Here is a 16342-nt window from a genome sequence, read left to right on the forward strand (position 1 = left end):
CAGTGACAGAGAGTAGAGCTTCAGAGACCCAATCTGTCACTGGATAATTTGAAAAGGATCATCTGATACAATAATGGACAACTTGCATTATACAATCTGCAACCGCTCTAAGATCCATCCATTAGCCAGGATAGGGCGTAGGAATATTCCTGTCAGAAGGAATACCAATTTAATAACCGCCTCACTGTTGTCAATCTGCTGTGACTGTTAAGGTCACATACTGTACTTTAGGAAAGACAGTCGTCTTAGGCCATCACGTGATGGATGCATCCACTAATTATTAGTGGAACCTCCATCAGGTCAGTGTCTTCATCAGCAAAAGGATAAAGAAACACTGTAAATGTGAGACACTGGATCTGAACTGACAACACTGTGTACTAGAGACAGACATTTCCCTGGAAACATGAACCTTTGCATCAGGCATTGAGCCAGACTTCCATCAACATCATCCCAACATCAGGGAAGAGGTGGAAACCAATTAACTCAATAGTCTATTTCTTATTCCTATTCTGAAGCATCCTCCCTGACAGGATTTATTTAACTATTTTCCTGAGATGAAGCCTCAAAATGTGGATCAGAACCAGGAACGAAATAGAGGGAGGCGCAAGACTCTGCTAAGTGGCAGTACAGCCTGAGGATACAATCATCCTGCTTAAGGTAGCCATCTCAGACAGACACCAGGAAGTATAAAACTAAGACCTGCCTTAGAAGAGACCATAACTAGAGATCATAACCACCAGGACAAATGATTGTCCTTGGAAGTAACTGAGCTATAGTGTCTGTGAAGGACCTGACTCACTGAACAGTATAAGCTGAGTAAGGAGCGTTTAGCTCTGTGCAGCCATTTGGCAATTTATAAGTACATAGTGCACATGAAAAATAAATAGTCTGTCTTGTGTCCTGACATAGAAATAACGAAAGGAAAACACAGACGACCAACAATCACGTCTTTAGATGTGAAAGTAGTGACCACGGATTATACTCAACCATTAACATTTTACCAAGGTTTGTGGGCTAAGTAGTAAACAGAGTACCAGTCCCGGTACATTGTCATAGTGCAAGCAAAGGCAGAGTATGACTATACCGGTATTTGTGTACCGGTCCTGGACGCACAGCGATACCAGATCAATGTATCAAGTGGACAGAGCAAGCTCCTCTTCTATCTTACTAAATATTCATGTAATATATGGTCGCTAGATAGGGAGCGTATCAGATTTCAAACTGATAAAAACAAATATTACACCTGAAATTAGCTAAAAGGCTGAGAAGCAATGTATAATAAGCAAATATCACTTGCATATTGGTTACAGTTGGTGGGCTAAGTACTGGAGGCAGTAAAAGTCCCATTATACCAGCTACTGAATAAAGCTATTATCATCAAAAAAGATGCCAATTTGGTGGACTAAATGCTGAACACAGTAATAGCCACAATATATTTACTGTAGTGCCCATAATTTGTGAGGAGAGGGCATTGTTTGAGTATAACACAGGTAGGATGTTCTAACCAGCAAAATATCATGTGTATATTTGGCATAGTTGCTGGGCTAAGTACAGCAACCTGCAATAGTCCCAGAATACTTGCTATTGTGTATAGTATACTATAGGCAGATTACTTGTAAAGTTACCACCTTGTGGGCTTGATACTGATGACAGAAATAGTCCCACTATCTTAGTGCATGGAATGACAGTGCTCCCCCTCCCGCTCATGCTGAGCAGTTGAAATGTAATCAGGAGGTTCCTGCAGTGCTGCTGGGGGCGGGGCCTTTTCAGGTGAGGCAGTTTAGACTGGTTTGAGGGCGCCAAAACACCCAGCAACTCCCGGCTGCAGAAAATAGGAATTTAATACAGGTTGAGTATCCCTTATCCAAAATGCTTGGGACCAGAGGTATTTTGGATATCGGATTTTTCCGTATTTTGGAATAATTGCCTACCATAATGAGATATCATGGCGATGGGACCTAAATCTATGCACAGAATGCATTTATGTTTCATATACACCTTATACACACAGCCTGAAGGTAATTTTAGCCAATATTTTTTATAACTTTGTGCATTAAACAAAGTGTGTCTACATTCACACAATTCATTTATGTTTCATATACACCTTATACACACAGCCTAAAGGTCATTTAATACAATATTTTTAATAACTTTGTGTATTAAACAAAGGTTGTGTACATTGAGCCATCAAAAAACAAAGGTTTCACTATTTCACTCTCACTCAAAAAAGTCTGTATTTCGGAATATTCCGTATTTCGGAATATTTGGATATGGGATACTCAACCTGTACCTACCGGTAATTCCTTTTCTCGTAGTCCGTAGTGGATACTGGGGTCTTGTCATTTAGTACCATGGTGTATAGATCGGGTCCACTGGAGCCTGGCACTTTAAAACGTTTAGTGTGTGTATGTGTGTGCTGGCTCCTCCCCTCTATGCCCCTCCTACCAGACTCAGTCTAGGAAAACTGTGCCCAAGGAGACGGACATAATATAAGAGAAGAAATACAACAGCGGTGAGGCAACAAGCCAACACACAACCATAACCGAAAGGAGGGCGCTAACCAGAACAGAGGATAGCAACACAAACCTAACCAGGACAGCATAGCTATCCCAACAACATAATGGAACTGCAATGTCGGTCCAACCAAATACTTATACAGGTAAGCAGGATAAAAGCACTGAGGCGGGCGCCCAGTATCCACTACGGACTACGAGAAAAGGAATTATCGGTAGGTATTAAATACCTATTTTCTCTTACGTCCTAGTGGATACTGGGGTATTGTACTTTAGTACCATGGGGAAGTCCCAAAGCTCCCAAATGGGTGGGAGAGTGCTGAGACCCCTGTAAAACTGCCTGACCAAACTGAAGGTCATCCTTGGCCAAGGTATCAAACCTATAGAATTTAACAAACGTGTTCAAACCAGACCAAGTTTCAGCTCTGCACAATTGTAGGACTGAGACACCCCGGGCAGCTGCCCAGGAAGAACCCACCGACCTCATCGAGTGGGCCTGAATAGACGTTGCCTTGAACCCACCGACCTCATCGAGTGGGCCTGAATAGACGTTGCCAAAGGCAGAGCCACCGAAGTATAGACCTGTTGAATAGTCAACCTGAGCCAGCAAGCAATAGATTGCTTAGAAGCCGGCCGACCAATCTTGGAGGCATCATAAAGAACAAACAGCGAGACAGATTTCCAATGATGGGCCATCTTTTTGACATAAATCTTCAGTGCCCTGACCACATCCAAGGACTCAGGGCCAACGGCAGCGTCAGACAACACTGGAACCACAATAGGATGATTCCCATGAAAAGCTGACACCACCTTTGGCAAAAACTGAGGATGGTTCCGAAGTTCTGCCCTGTCTTCATGAAAACTCAAATAAGGGCTCTTAAAGGATAAGGCCCCCAATTCAGAGACACGTCTGGCAGACGCCAATGCCAATAACATCACTGTCTTCCAGGTGAGAAATTTTAACTCCAACCTATGTAAGGATGCAAACCAGTCCGATTGGAGAAAGGAAAGAACCACATTCAGGTCCCATGGAGCCGTGGGAAGCACAAATGGCTGTTGCATATGAAGAACTCCCTTTAGGAAAGTCTGTACTTCCGGCAACATGGCAAGTTGTTTCTGGAAGAAAATAGAGAGCGCCAAAATCTGGACTTTGATGGAGCCTAAACATAGGCCCATATCCACTCCCGCTTGCAGGAAAAGTAGAAAACGACCAATTCTAAATTCCACGGGAGAACCATTTCTAATTTCATACCAAGAAACATACTTTTTACAGATATGATGATAATGTTTTGACGTAACCAACTTCCTGGCCTGGACCATGGTGGAAATAACCGAGGAGGGAAGACCCTTTCTCGCTAGAATCTCCCTCTCAACTTCCAAGCCGTGAAACGTAGCCGCTGTTAAGTCTGGATAGACGAACAGACCTTGCTGAAGATCGTCTTGGAAAGGCAGAGGCCAGGGATCCTCCAGAGACATTGACAGGAGGTCCGAGTACCACGCCCGTCGAGGCCAATCCGGGGCAATTAAAATTGCCTGAACGCTTTCCCTTCTTAGCACCCTTGGGATTAACGGTAGAGGACAGGTACACAAACTGGTACGCCCACGGTGCCGTCAGAGCATCCACTGCTACAGCCTGGGGATCCCTCGTTCTTGAACAGTAACAGCATAGCTTCTTGTTGAGACGAGAAGCCATCAGATCTATCAGCGAACAGTCCCACCAGTGAATTAACTGTTGAAACACCTGAGGATGTAGGCCCCATTCTCCCGGATGGAGGTCGTGCCTGCTGAGGAAGTCTGCTTCCCAGTTGACCACTCCTGTAATGAATATGTCGGAGATGACCCTTGCGTTGGTCTCTGCCCAGAGGAGGATTTTTGACACCTCTCACATCGCCACTTTGCTTCTCGTTCCCCCTTGTCAGTTTATGTATGCCACCACCATGGCGATGTCCGACTGAACCTGGATCGCCCGATCCTTCAGAAGATGGGAAGCCTGCAGAATAGCATTGTAAATTGCCCTGAGTTCAAGGATGTTTATGGGCAGAGCAGATTCCTGTCTTGACCATATCCCCTGGAACTGGGCCCCTTGGGTCACCGCCCCCCAACCCCGGAGGCTGGCATCTGTTGTCAGTAGAATCCACAAGTGGATATTGAAACTCCTGCCCCCTACCAGGTGAGGAATATGTATCCACCATAATAGAGAACTCCGGGCTTTCAGAGATAAGGTCACTTCTTGATGCATGTGAAGGTGAGAACCAGACCATTTGTGCAGCAGATCCAGTTGAAATGGTCAGGCATGAAATCTGCCGTATTGGATTGCCTCGTAAGCAGGCACCATCTTGCCCAGTAATCGGATGCAAAGATGAATAGATACCTTGCAAGGACGGAGCACCGAGCGGACCATAGCCTGGATAGTCAAGGACTTGTTCACCGGGAGAAACACCTTTTGAGATACAGTATCATTCCCAAGAACTGAAGACGTTGGGTCGGTTCCAGGTGAGATTTCTGAAAATTCAGGAATCACCCATGATCCGTAAGCAGGCGAGTCGTCAGATCGATGCTGTGCAGTAGACGCTCCCTGGACACAGCCTTTATGAGGAGATCGTCCAAGTAGGGGACAATGTTTACTACCCTCATGCACAGTTGTAACATCATCTCCACCATGACTTTGGTGAAGACGCTCAGAACTGTGGATAAGCCGAAGGGTAAGGCCTGAAACTGGAAATGGTCGTCCAATATGGCGAACCTGAGGTAAGCCTGATGAGGGGGCCACATGTGAATGTGTAGGTAAGCATCCTTGACATCTAGAAATACCAGGAATTCCCCCTTCTCCAGACCGGACACCACTGCCCGCAGGAAATCCATCTTGAATTTGAACACCGGCAGATACGGGTTTAGAGACTTCAGGTTCAAGATAAGGCGCACCGAACCGTCTGGTTTGGGAACGACAAAACGACTGGAGTAAAACCCCCTGCTGTGTAACAGAGGGGGTACTGGAACCACCACCCCCGTCTGCAAAAGTTTTTGAATAGAATCTTGCAAGGTAACTTTTGCTGCGGGTAAAACTGGTAAACCCGACTTGAAAAATCTGTGAGGAGGGAGTGCTTGAAATTCCAGCTGGTATCCTTGGGAAATGAGGTCCCTCACCCAAGGATCCCGGCAGGACTCGTGTTGAAGGCGAGCACCTACCTGAAAGTCACTTTGTTGCTGGAGCCAACCGTCACGTGGAAGGCTTAGCGATAGGAGATTCGGTGGTCTGATCCAGGGAGACAGCAGTTGCAGGTTTAAGCACGACATCTTCTGGGAGTGGTGGAGACCCCTCGGCTCCTGCCTCTGAACCTCGACACACGAAAGGACTGCAAAGAGGGTCTGGTGTAAGAACGTCTAGCAGGTGGCGCAGCCGACGGCTGATAGGTAGACTTACCCGCCGTTGCTTGGGAGATCCATTTATTTAACTCATCTCCAAACAAGGGATCACCTGTAAAGGGAAGATTTTCTACACCCTTTTTGGAATCAGTGCCTGCCGACCACTGACGTAACCACAGAGCTCTGCGCGCCGAAACAGCCATAGCAGTAGTGCGGCCATTTATCTTACACAACTCTTTAATTACCTTGCTCAGAAAAATTTGTAGCATCCTGTATATGTTGCAGCAGAGTAATGACCTCATCCTGGGGCAGAGAGTCTAAACCGTCAATCACATTATCAGACCACTTGACCACTGCCCTGGAAATCCACCCACAAACTATTGTGGGGTGTTGTGATGCGCCTGCTGCCGTATAAATTGCCTTGAGCGTGGTCACAATTTTACGGTCAGCTGACTCCTTTAGGGATATAGCCCCTGGCACTGGCAGTACCAATTTCTTAGACAGTCTGGATACAGACTTATCCACTGACGGTAGGTTTTCCCATACCTACCTGTCCTTAGCTGAGAGGGGAAAAGTAGTTAAAAACCGCTGAGGAATTTTACATTTTTTTTTATCAGGGTTTAACCAAGCCTCCCTGGCCAGCGAGTTTAATTCCTTAGACACAGGAAAAGTTGCTGAGGTCTTAGGTCTAACATTAAAGTACAACTCCTCATCTGGTTCTGCCTCCTGAGCCGGTATGTGAAGGACCTCTCTTATCAATATCATCATCATCATCCACATCAGGCTGATCAGAATCAGAATCTGTGGCAGTGAGCGTTTATGTGAAACCACTAGAGGGGGCTGAAAAGCCTTCTTGGCAGCTGCTGCTTTAGCCACACAATCAATAGAGTGTTTTAACACCTGTCTTTCTTTCTTAGCTGCAGCTAATTCGGAATTCACGTTCTGAATCATGCTTTTAAAGCTATACAGCCAGTCAGGTGCCTGTGTACTGGGTCCCTGCGGAGATAAGGAACATTGGTCACACATGAGTGACCTCGCTGAAGATGGGGTAGAGTTACAAGCAGCACACATAACCATGTCAACAGACATCTTACACAATGGTAATACAGCGCAGCCCAATGGCCCAACACCTCCACACAGACCCTAGAGAGCCCCTGGAGTGACACTGAGGGGCGGACACCAGCACACAGAACACAGCAGCACAATGTGTTGAAGTATGTATATGACCTGATATTAGTGCAGCGGCACTGTCGCTGGCGTGCTCCCCCCTTTCCATGACCCCCTGGTACCAGGTTTCCAGTCTGTAGCAGCATGGGTCCTGGAGGAGCAGCGTGCATGCAGCCTTGAAGATACACAGCAGCAGGAAATGGCACCTTCCCGCCGTTGTCCCCGCTCTAGGAAGCCCCGCCCCTTGTAATGGCGCATGGTCCCCATCACAGTTTATACTGGCCACTGATAACAAACAGTAGAACAGGCATTGTACAGTACACACAAAGCCTTAAAACAGTGAGCACTGCGGGGCAACAGCCCTGAGCCAGTTTGTCCACAGCGCGCACCGCAGCTCCGGGCCTGTGACCGCCACATGGCTTGCTGCCAAAACTGTACCGGGGACCCGCTAACCGGGACCCTGGTGTAACACTCACCGCACCTTGTAACTTTGGCATCTGTTAGAGGGTGGTGGCTAGCTGTTGGTGTGGGCACACGGTATCCGGATTGATAGTGTCTAGTTAGACAGTCAATAGATAGACACCATATGTTAGACAGACGTTAGGTCGACAGGGTCAAATGGTTGACATTAAAAGGTAGACAGTACAAAAGGTCGACAGGGTCAAAAGGTCGACAATTTTTTTTTTTTTTAACATGTTTTTGGACTATTTCATACCTTCTCTATCCATGTCGGCATAGAGTTGGTTATAAATCTTGTGGCGAGCCACCGAGCCCAAAGCGAGGGTATGCCTTTCTACAATTGGGGGTCCCAGATGACAAAACTATCCACATAAACCACAAAAATGCAAAAAACATGGTGTCTACCTTTTTTATGTCGACCTTTTGACCCTGTCGACCTAATGTATGTCTAATATATGGTGTCTATCTATTGACTGTCTAACTAGACACTGTCTATATTTTATACCACACCCTGGGCCCACATACTAACAATGTGTGATCAGTACCTCAGGACCTCAGTGTCCTGTCAGCTGGATTTACGAACCATTAACCCTCAGGAGGTTGAATCAGTCCCTCCTCTAAGTCCCACGAAGCAGGTCGTCTGGTTGCCAACCAGAGCTACCTGAAAATAATAAACTAAAATAGGATTTTGATAACCTACCGGTAAATCCTTTTCTCCTAGTCCGTAGAGGATGCTGGGGACGACATCAAGACCAGGGGGTATAGACGGGATCCGCAGGAGACATGGGCACTCTAAAGACTTTTCATTGGGTGTGAACTGGCTCCTCCCTCTATGCCCCTCCTCCAGACCTCAGTTGTAAGAACTGTGCCCAGGGAGACTGGCATTTCGATGAAAGGAATTACTTAACTAGTGGTGAGATATCTACCAACTCACACCCCCAACCATGCCGCACACATGGCATTCAACATAACCCACGCCAACAGGCATGAACTAATTGCAGCAACATGCTGAAACCAAGATAACACAACCTGTGTAACTGTAATAACTAAACTGCAGGTAAAGTACGCACTGGGACGGGCGCCCAGCATCCTCTACGGACTAGGAGAAAAGTTTTTACCGGTAGGTTATCAAAATCCTATTTTCTCATACGTCCTAGAGGATGTTGGGGACGACATCAAGACCATGGGGTCTATGCCAAAGCTCCAGTACGGGCGGGAGAATGCGGATGACCGTGCAGCACCGATGACCAAACTTTAGGTCCTCGTAGGCCAAGGTGTCAAACTTGTAGAACTTAGCAAATGTGTTTGACTCTGACCAAGTAGCTGCTCGGCAAAGTTGTAATGCCGAGACCCGCCGGGCAGCCGCCCAGGATGAGCCCACCTTCCTAGTGGAGTGGGCCTTTACCGACGTTGGTAACGGCAGTCCAGCCGTAGTATGAGCTTGCTGATGAATCGTATTTCTAAACCAACGTGCAATAGTCTGCTTGGAAGCAGGACAGCCAATCTTCTTGTGATCATACAGGATAAACAGAGCCTCTGTTTTCCGTATACGAGCTGTTCTAGCAACATAGATTTTCAACGCTCTAACCCCATCTAGAGATTTTGAATCAGTGAATGTGTCAGTAACTACTGGCACCACAATAGGTTGGTTTATGTGAAAAGCAGAAACCACCTTAGGAAGAAAATGTTGTCGAGTTCGCAACTCTGCCCTATCTTCATGGAAAATCAGGTAAGGGCTCTTGTGAGACAAGGCCCCCAATTCAGACACCCGCCTTGCGGATGCCAATGCCAAAAGCATCACCACTTTCCAAGTGAGAAACTTCAACTCTATCTTTTGTAGAGGCTCAAACCAATCCGATTGAAGGAACTGCAATACCACGTTAAGGTCCCATGGTGCCACGAATGGAGGCTGGATGTGCAGAACCCCTTTCACGAAGGTCTGAATCTCTGGAAGAGAGGCCAATGGTTTTTGGAAGAACACTGATAAGGCCGAAATCTGGACCTTGATTGATCCCAATCGTAGGCCCGCCTCCACACCATCCTGCAAAAAATGGAGAAAACGTCCTAAGTGAAACCCTTCTGAAGGAGCCTTCTTGGATTCACACCAAGACACATATTTTCTCCAAATACGGTGGTAATGTTTTGACGTTACTTCCTTTCTGGCCTGAATAAAGGTGGGGATTACCTCCTTAGGAATACCCTTCCTGGCTAGGATACGGCACTCAACAGCCATGCCGTCAAACGTAGCCACGGTAAGTCTTGGTACACACACGGCCCCTGCTGCAGCAGGTCCTCCTGAGGAGGAAGAGGCCGAGGATCTCCTATGAGTAACTGCTGAAGATCTGGGTACCAAGCCCTTGGCCAGTCTGGAGCAATGAAGATTGCTCGATCCCTTGTCTTTCTTATGATCCTGAGTACTTTTGGGATCAGCGGAAGTGGAGGGAAAACATACACTGACGGAAACACCCACTGGGTCACCAGTGCATCCACTGCTACTGCTTGAGGGTCTCTCGATTTGGAACAGTGTCTCTGAAGCTTCTTGTTGAGACGAGACGCCATCATGTCTATTTGAGGAAATCCCCAAAGACTTGTCACCTCTGCGAAGACTTCTTGGTGGAGGCCCCACTCTCCTGGATGGAGATCGTGTTTGCTGAGGAAGTCTGCTTCCCAGTTGTCTACTCCTGGAATGAATATTGCAGACAGAGCTTGTAGATGTTTTTCTGCCCAGCGGAGTATTTTTGTCGCCTCTGCCATTGCCGTTCTGCTTTTCTTTCCGCCCTGCCTGTTTATGTATGCGACTGCTGTTACATTGTCCGCCTGGATCTGCACAGGACGGTCTTGAAGAAGATGTACCGCTTGAAGGCCGTTGTAAATGGCTCTTAGCTCCAGAACGTTTATGTGAAGGCAGGCTTCCTGTTGTGACCAACGTCCCTGGAAGTTTTCTCCCTGAGAGACTGCTCCCCAGCCTCGGAGACTTGCATCCGTGGTTACTAAGACCCAGTCCTGAATCCCAAACCTGCATCCCTCTAGCAGGTGAGAGCTGTGCAACCACCACAGGAGCGAAATCCTGGTTTTTGACGACAGGCTTATCTTTCTGTGCATGTGTAGGTGTGACCCCGACCATTTGTCCAACAGGTCCCACTGGAATACTCTGGCATGGAACCTGCCAAACTGTATGGCCTCGTAGGCCGCCACCATCTTCCCCAACAACCGAATGTACTGATGGATCGACACACTTGATGGTTTCAATATCTGTTTTACCATTTTCTGGATTTCCAGAGCCTTTTCCAGCGGAAGAAATACTCTCTGAACTTCTGTGTCCAGAATCATCCCGAGGAAAGACAACCTTGTCATCGGTTCCAACTGTGACTTTGGGTAATTTATGATCCAACCGTGTTGTTGGAGTATTGACAGGGAGAGGGATATGTTTTGTAATAAATGCTCCCTGGATCTCGCCTTTATCAGGAGGTCGTCCAGATAAGGGATTATATTGACTCCTTTCTGACGAAGGAGGACCATCATCTCTGCCATCACCTTGGTGAATACCCTCAGCGCCGTGGAGAGTCCGAAAGGTAACGTCTGGAATTGGTAATGGCAATCCTGAATTGCGAATCTCAGATAAGCCTGGTGAGGATAAATGGGAACATGCAGGTAAGCATCCTTTATGTCCACCGACACCAAGTAGTCCCCCTCCTCCAGACTGGCAATCGCCGCCCGAAGTGATTCCATCTTGAACTTGAGCCTTTTCAGAAGAAATTCAGATCTTTTAGATTTAAGATCGGTCTGACCGAGCCGTCCGGCTTCGGAACAACAAAGAGGCTTGAATAAAAACCCCGCCCTTGTTGTGACAACGGTACCAGGACTATGACCTGGTCTTGACATGATTTTTAGATTGCCGCTGTTACTCCTTCTTTCTCTGGCGGAGAAGCTGGCAAGGTCGATTTGAAAAATCGGCATGGGGGAACGTCTTGAAACTCTAGTTTGTATCCCTGGGATACTATTTGTAACACCCAGGGGTCCAGGCCAGATAGAATCCAATCCTGGCTGAAGAGTTTGAGACGTGCCCCCACCCGAGCGGCCTCCCGCAAGGGAGTTCCAGCATCATGCTGGGGATTTGGCAGAATTAGGGGTAGACTTTTGCTCTTGGGAACCTGGAGCCGGTGTGGGCTTCTTTCCCCTTCCCCTACCAGCAAAGAAGGGGGAACCTCTCTTCTTTTTGTATTTATTGGGCTGAAAGGACTGCATTTGCGGGTGATAGGTCGTTTTTGCCGGTGCAGGCGCAGAGGGCAAAAATGTTGACTTACCTGCGGTAGCCACCGAGATCCAGGCCATCGCCAAATAAGGCCTCACCTCTATATGGGAGAGCCTCCATGTTTCTTTTGGAATCTGCATACGCGTTCCACTCTCGAATCCATAAGGCCTGCCTAGCCGATACTGCCATGGTAGCGGCTTGTGAACTAAAGAGTCCAATATCCTTCATTGCTTCCAGCATGTAGGCGGCCGCGTCCTTGATATTCCCTAACTTAAGGAGTATCTCATCTTTATCAATCGTGTCAATTTCTAATGACACGCTTTCTGACCATTTTTCAATAGCGCGACTCACCCATGCGCAGGCAATAGTGGGCCTGAGCAGTGTACCATTGGTAACATAAATGGATTTCAATGTCGTTTCCATTTTGCGGTCTGCCGGCTCTTTAAGAGAAGCCGTGCCAGGAGCAGGGAGAATTACCTTCTTTGTCAACCTGGAAAGTGCACTGTCTAACACAGGGGGTGACTCCCATTTTTTCCTGTCTTCAACCGGGAAAGGATAAGCTATGTGAATCCTTTTGGGAATACAATTTTTTTTATCAGGATTCACCCACATCCCTTCAAACAGAGCATTTAGTTCGTGTGAAGGAGGGAACGTGACTTTGGATTTCTTTTCCTTACATAAATAAGCTTTCTCCTGAGGTACAGAAGTGCTTTCTGTAACCTCCAACACGTCCCTTATAGCCACAATCATATATTGTATACTTTTTGCCAATTTATGATCTATCTCTCTGGATTCACTATCGTCGACACAAGAATCAGAATCCGTGTCGGTATCAGTGTTTACAACATTTGCAAATGGTCTCTTATGAGACCCAGAGGGGCCGCCCGCATAAGGAATAACAGCATCCTGAAAAATCACATCTTCCACAGATTTTCTCCAGCATGATTAGATTCAGACTTATCCAATCTACGGTTAATCAGATGCATACTGTCACGTAGCTCTTGCACCCATGCAGGCTCTTGGTGTGCCGGTAGCGCCACCACATTACAACTCTGTGTCCCTAAAATGGCTTCCTCCGGGGAGGAACTCCCTGCCTCAGACATGCCTCACACTCGTACAGCACTCAGACACACACTGGGACTTATTTGGGGACAGACCCACAGTAAAATCTGTCAGAGGGACACAGTATAGGAGCAGCCAGCCCACAACCCCAGCACCTGTATTTAATGTCTGTGATCACAGAATGCCCACTGACATGCAGCGCTCTTTACACAGTAAAACACATTTGTAAAGCACCCAAATCGCTTTGTGCCCCCCTTATTTACACCCTGAATACTTGTAGTCAGAAGTGGAGGAGGACCAGCTATATCTCTGCAGCCTGAGGAGAGAGAGAGAGAGAGAAAATGGTGCTGAGCAGTGTGCTGGCTGCCTGAGGAAGAAGCTCCGCCCTTTTTACCTCAGAGACTGTTTGCAATATTTATACTGGCGGGGGTAGGGCTGTGCCTGGGCATCTTATGCCCCCTATTAGCCAGTTTATAGAGGTATTTTGCTCCCCCCCCCCCCCCCCCGCAGTGCTTGTGTGTGTGTGGGCAGCAATGGCGCGCAGCGCTCCCGCCAGCCGTGTCGTACCTCAGCCGTCACTTACTTGATTGAAGTTCAATCTTCTCATACTCACCTGTCTTCTGACTTCTGGCTCTGTGAGGGGGGTGACGGCGTGCTGTGGGAGTGAGCATCTAGACACGGCTAGCGTTCAGTTCCCTTCAGGAGCTAATGGTGTCCTGTCAGCTAGAAGCAGAGCCATGAAACTCTGAGGAAGTTGGTTCTGCTTCTGCCCCCTCAGTCCCACGAAGTAGGGAGTCTGATGCCAGCAGATCTCCCTGAAAATAAAAAACCGAACATAAGTATTTTCAGAGAAACTCAGTAGAGCTCCTCAGAGTGCATCTAGTCGACCTGGGCACATTTCTAAAACTGAGGTCTGGAGGAGGGGCATAGAGGGAGGAGCCAGTTCACACCCAATGAAAAGTCTTTAGAGTGCCCATGTCTCCTGCGGATCCCGTCTATACCCCCTGGTCTTGATGTCGTCCCCAGCATCCTCTAGGACGTATGAGAAATTAAAAATAAAGAAAAATCACTGGAGCTCCAGAGAAGTGCACCTGGCTCCTTGGGCACATTTTTCTAAACTGAGTCTGGTAGGAAGGGCATATAGGGGAGGAGCCAGCACACACATATACACACTAAAGGTTTTAAAGTGCCAGGCTCCAGTGGACCCAATCTATACCCCATGGTACTAAAGTACAAGAACCCAGTATCCACTAGGATGTAAGAGAAATACAGGGAGAGTGACTTAGTATGCAGTAAGAAGCTGCACAAAATGGCGCCTTCCCGTTTTGGAGGCGGGGATTAGCAGCACAAACATTGGGACCTGAGAAACTTTATAATACTGCCCTAAGTGTCCCTTGGCCACCGCTGGCCCCCGGAGTCAGCGCAGCCACCCCTCAGCTATCATACAGTCCTTACAGTCACCCATCAGGGCACAGGAGATATACAGCCAGCAGACGCACAGCATGGGGGACTTACTCTGAGGGACTGTCATATGCTAGTATGAGAAGGGTCACAGCCCAGCACTACCAGAGTAGACTGAGGCTGTTCCTACCTGACCCAGTGCCTCCTCGGATTCTGTTAGCTGGAAGGGAGAGCCATAGGGACCTCAGCGGTGTAGTAACTCCCCAAAGGCAATACAGAGTGAGAAATAGAGCTCACAGAAGCTCTTCTAGCCTAACTATTCTCACTATGGATGTGTTTGTCGCCAACAGTAGGGACTTAACACCAAAAAAAAAAAAAAATTAGAAATAAAACCTAACTAAAAGCTAGGAGCAAAAGAAAAGCGTGCCTTCACTCCAAGCACAAAACTAAAACTGAGAAAAACTTCCTGTGAACATGGGGTTGATGGGAGGGGTTAGAGGGGGAGGAGTTAGTTCTTTTCATAGCTTGTGCCAAACTCCATACTAGAGATGGACATCGGAAGCCTACCATCAAATGATGGCTGGGTTTCCACCATTGAAACTTTCGATGTGATGGTAACTAACCATCGCATCAAAAGTATTCAATGGTGAAAACTATTCATATGACTAGCGCATGTGCAAAAACCCTGCAGCTCCATTGGCAGGGTGGGAATTGGGATCGGGGGCAGTCTTGAGGAAGGAGATATGGTCCTCGCAACATCACACAATTAAATATACCCTGCACAGGGTTTCTTCCCACCGTTTAAGTCCCCGAGTGCTGCCATTATTACAATATATACTACTTTGTCATCACCACTTTTTTTAAAGGCACGCATTATTGTATTTTGAATCAGCACCTGAATTTGTGGATGTGGATCTGGCTGCTGTAGATTTTTTTAAATATCATGGACAGATAAAATAGGATTTTAATTACCTACCGGTAAATTCTTTTGTCGTAGTCCGTAGAGGATGCTGGGTTCCACATTAGTACCATGGGGTATAGACGGGTCCCTTGGAAGCCATGGGCACTTTAAGAGTTTAATAGTGTGGGCTGGCTCCTCCCTCTATGCCCCTCCTACCAGACTCAGTCTAGAAACTGTGTCCGAGGAGACGGACAAACTTCAAGCGAAAGAAATACACAGATAGTGGTGAGATTCACACCAGCTCACACATAAGGCAAACCAGGCTAACCTGCCTGAACAACTTCAGCAACAGCTGAACAACAGTACTTAACCAAGTAATAATGCAGTACTTAACCAAGTAACAAGGCAGTACTGAACTAAGTAACTACTGCAGGAAAACGAAGCGCTGGGTGGGTGCCCAGCATCCTCTACGGACTACGAGAAAAGGATTTACCGGTAGGTAATTAAAATCCTATTTTCTCTTATGTCCTAAAGGATGCTGGGGTCCACATTAGTTCCATGGGGATGTACCAAAGCACCCAGAATGGGAGGGAGAGCACGGAGGCTCCTGCAGAACTGATTGGCCTCTGAGGACCTAAAGTTTGGTCAAAGTATCGAACTTGTAGAACTTAGCAAACGTGTTCGACCTTGACCAAGTAGCCGCACGGCAAAGCTGTAAAACAGAGACACCCCGGGCAACTGCCCAGGAAGAACCCACCTTACGACTAAAAGTGGGCCTTACCAGATTTTGGACACGGCAAACCTGCCATAGAATAAGCATGCTGAATACTAAATCTGATCCAGCGAGAAATCGTCTGCTTAGAAGCAGGATACCCAATCTTGTTGGGATCATACAGGACAAACAGAGCATCTGACTTCCTGTGACGCGCAGTCCTCTTCACATATATCAACAAAGCCCTCACAACATCCAAGTACTTTGAGGAGTCAGTAGCCACTGGCACCACAAAAGGTTGGTTGATATGAAAAGCAGACACAACCTTTGGAAGAAACTGCTGACGCGTCCTGAGCTCAGCTCTATCCTCATGGAAAATTAAGTAGGGACTTTTACAGGACAAAGCCCCAAATTTTGACACACGTCTAGCAGACGCCAATGCCAACAGTGTGACAGCCTTCCAAGTGAGAAACTTGACCTCAACCTCCTGTAAAGGCTCAAACCAATCTGAT

At 47.3% G+C, this 16342-nt stretch overlaps 1 protein-coding gene and 1 non-coding gene across 3 annotated transcripts in view; both read right to left on the reverse strand.

Annotated features, from left to right (window-relative positions):
* MTRFR (mitochondrial translation release factor in rescue) overlaps positions 1-16342 on the reverse strand; it is a 62348-nt gene that overhangs the window by 29604 nt on the left and 16402 nt on the right. The window lies entirely within an intron of this gene.
* On the reverse strand, positions 1088-1273 carry LOC134960666 (U2 spliceosomal RNA). Its single transcript, XR_010187799.1, has one exon. It is a non-coding gene; the product is annotated as a U2 spliceosomal RNA (small nuclear RNA).

The sequence above is a fragment of the Pseudophryne corroboree genome, chromosome 1, assembly GCF_028390025.1.
Source record: "Pseudophryne corroboree isolate aPseCor3 chromosome 1, aPseCor3.hap2, whole genome shotgun sequence".
NCBI classification, from domain to species: Eukaryota; Metazoa; Chordata; class Amphibia; order Anura; family Myobatrachidae; genus Pseudophryne; species Pseudophryne corroboree.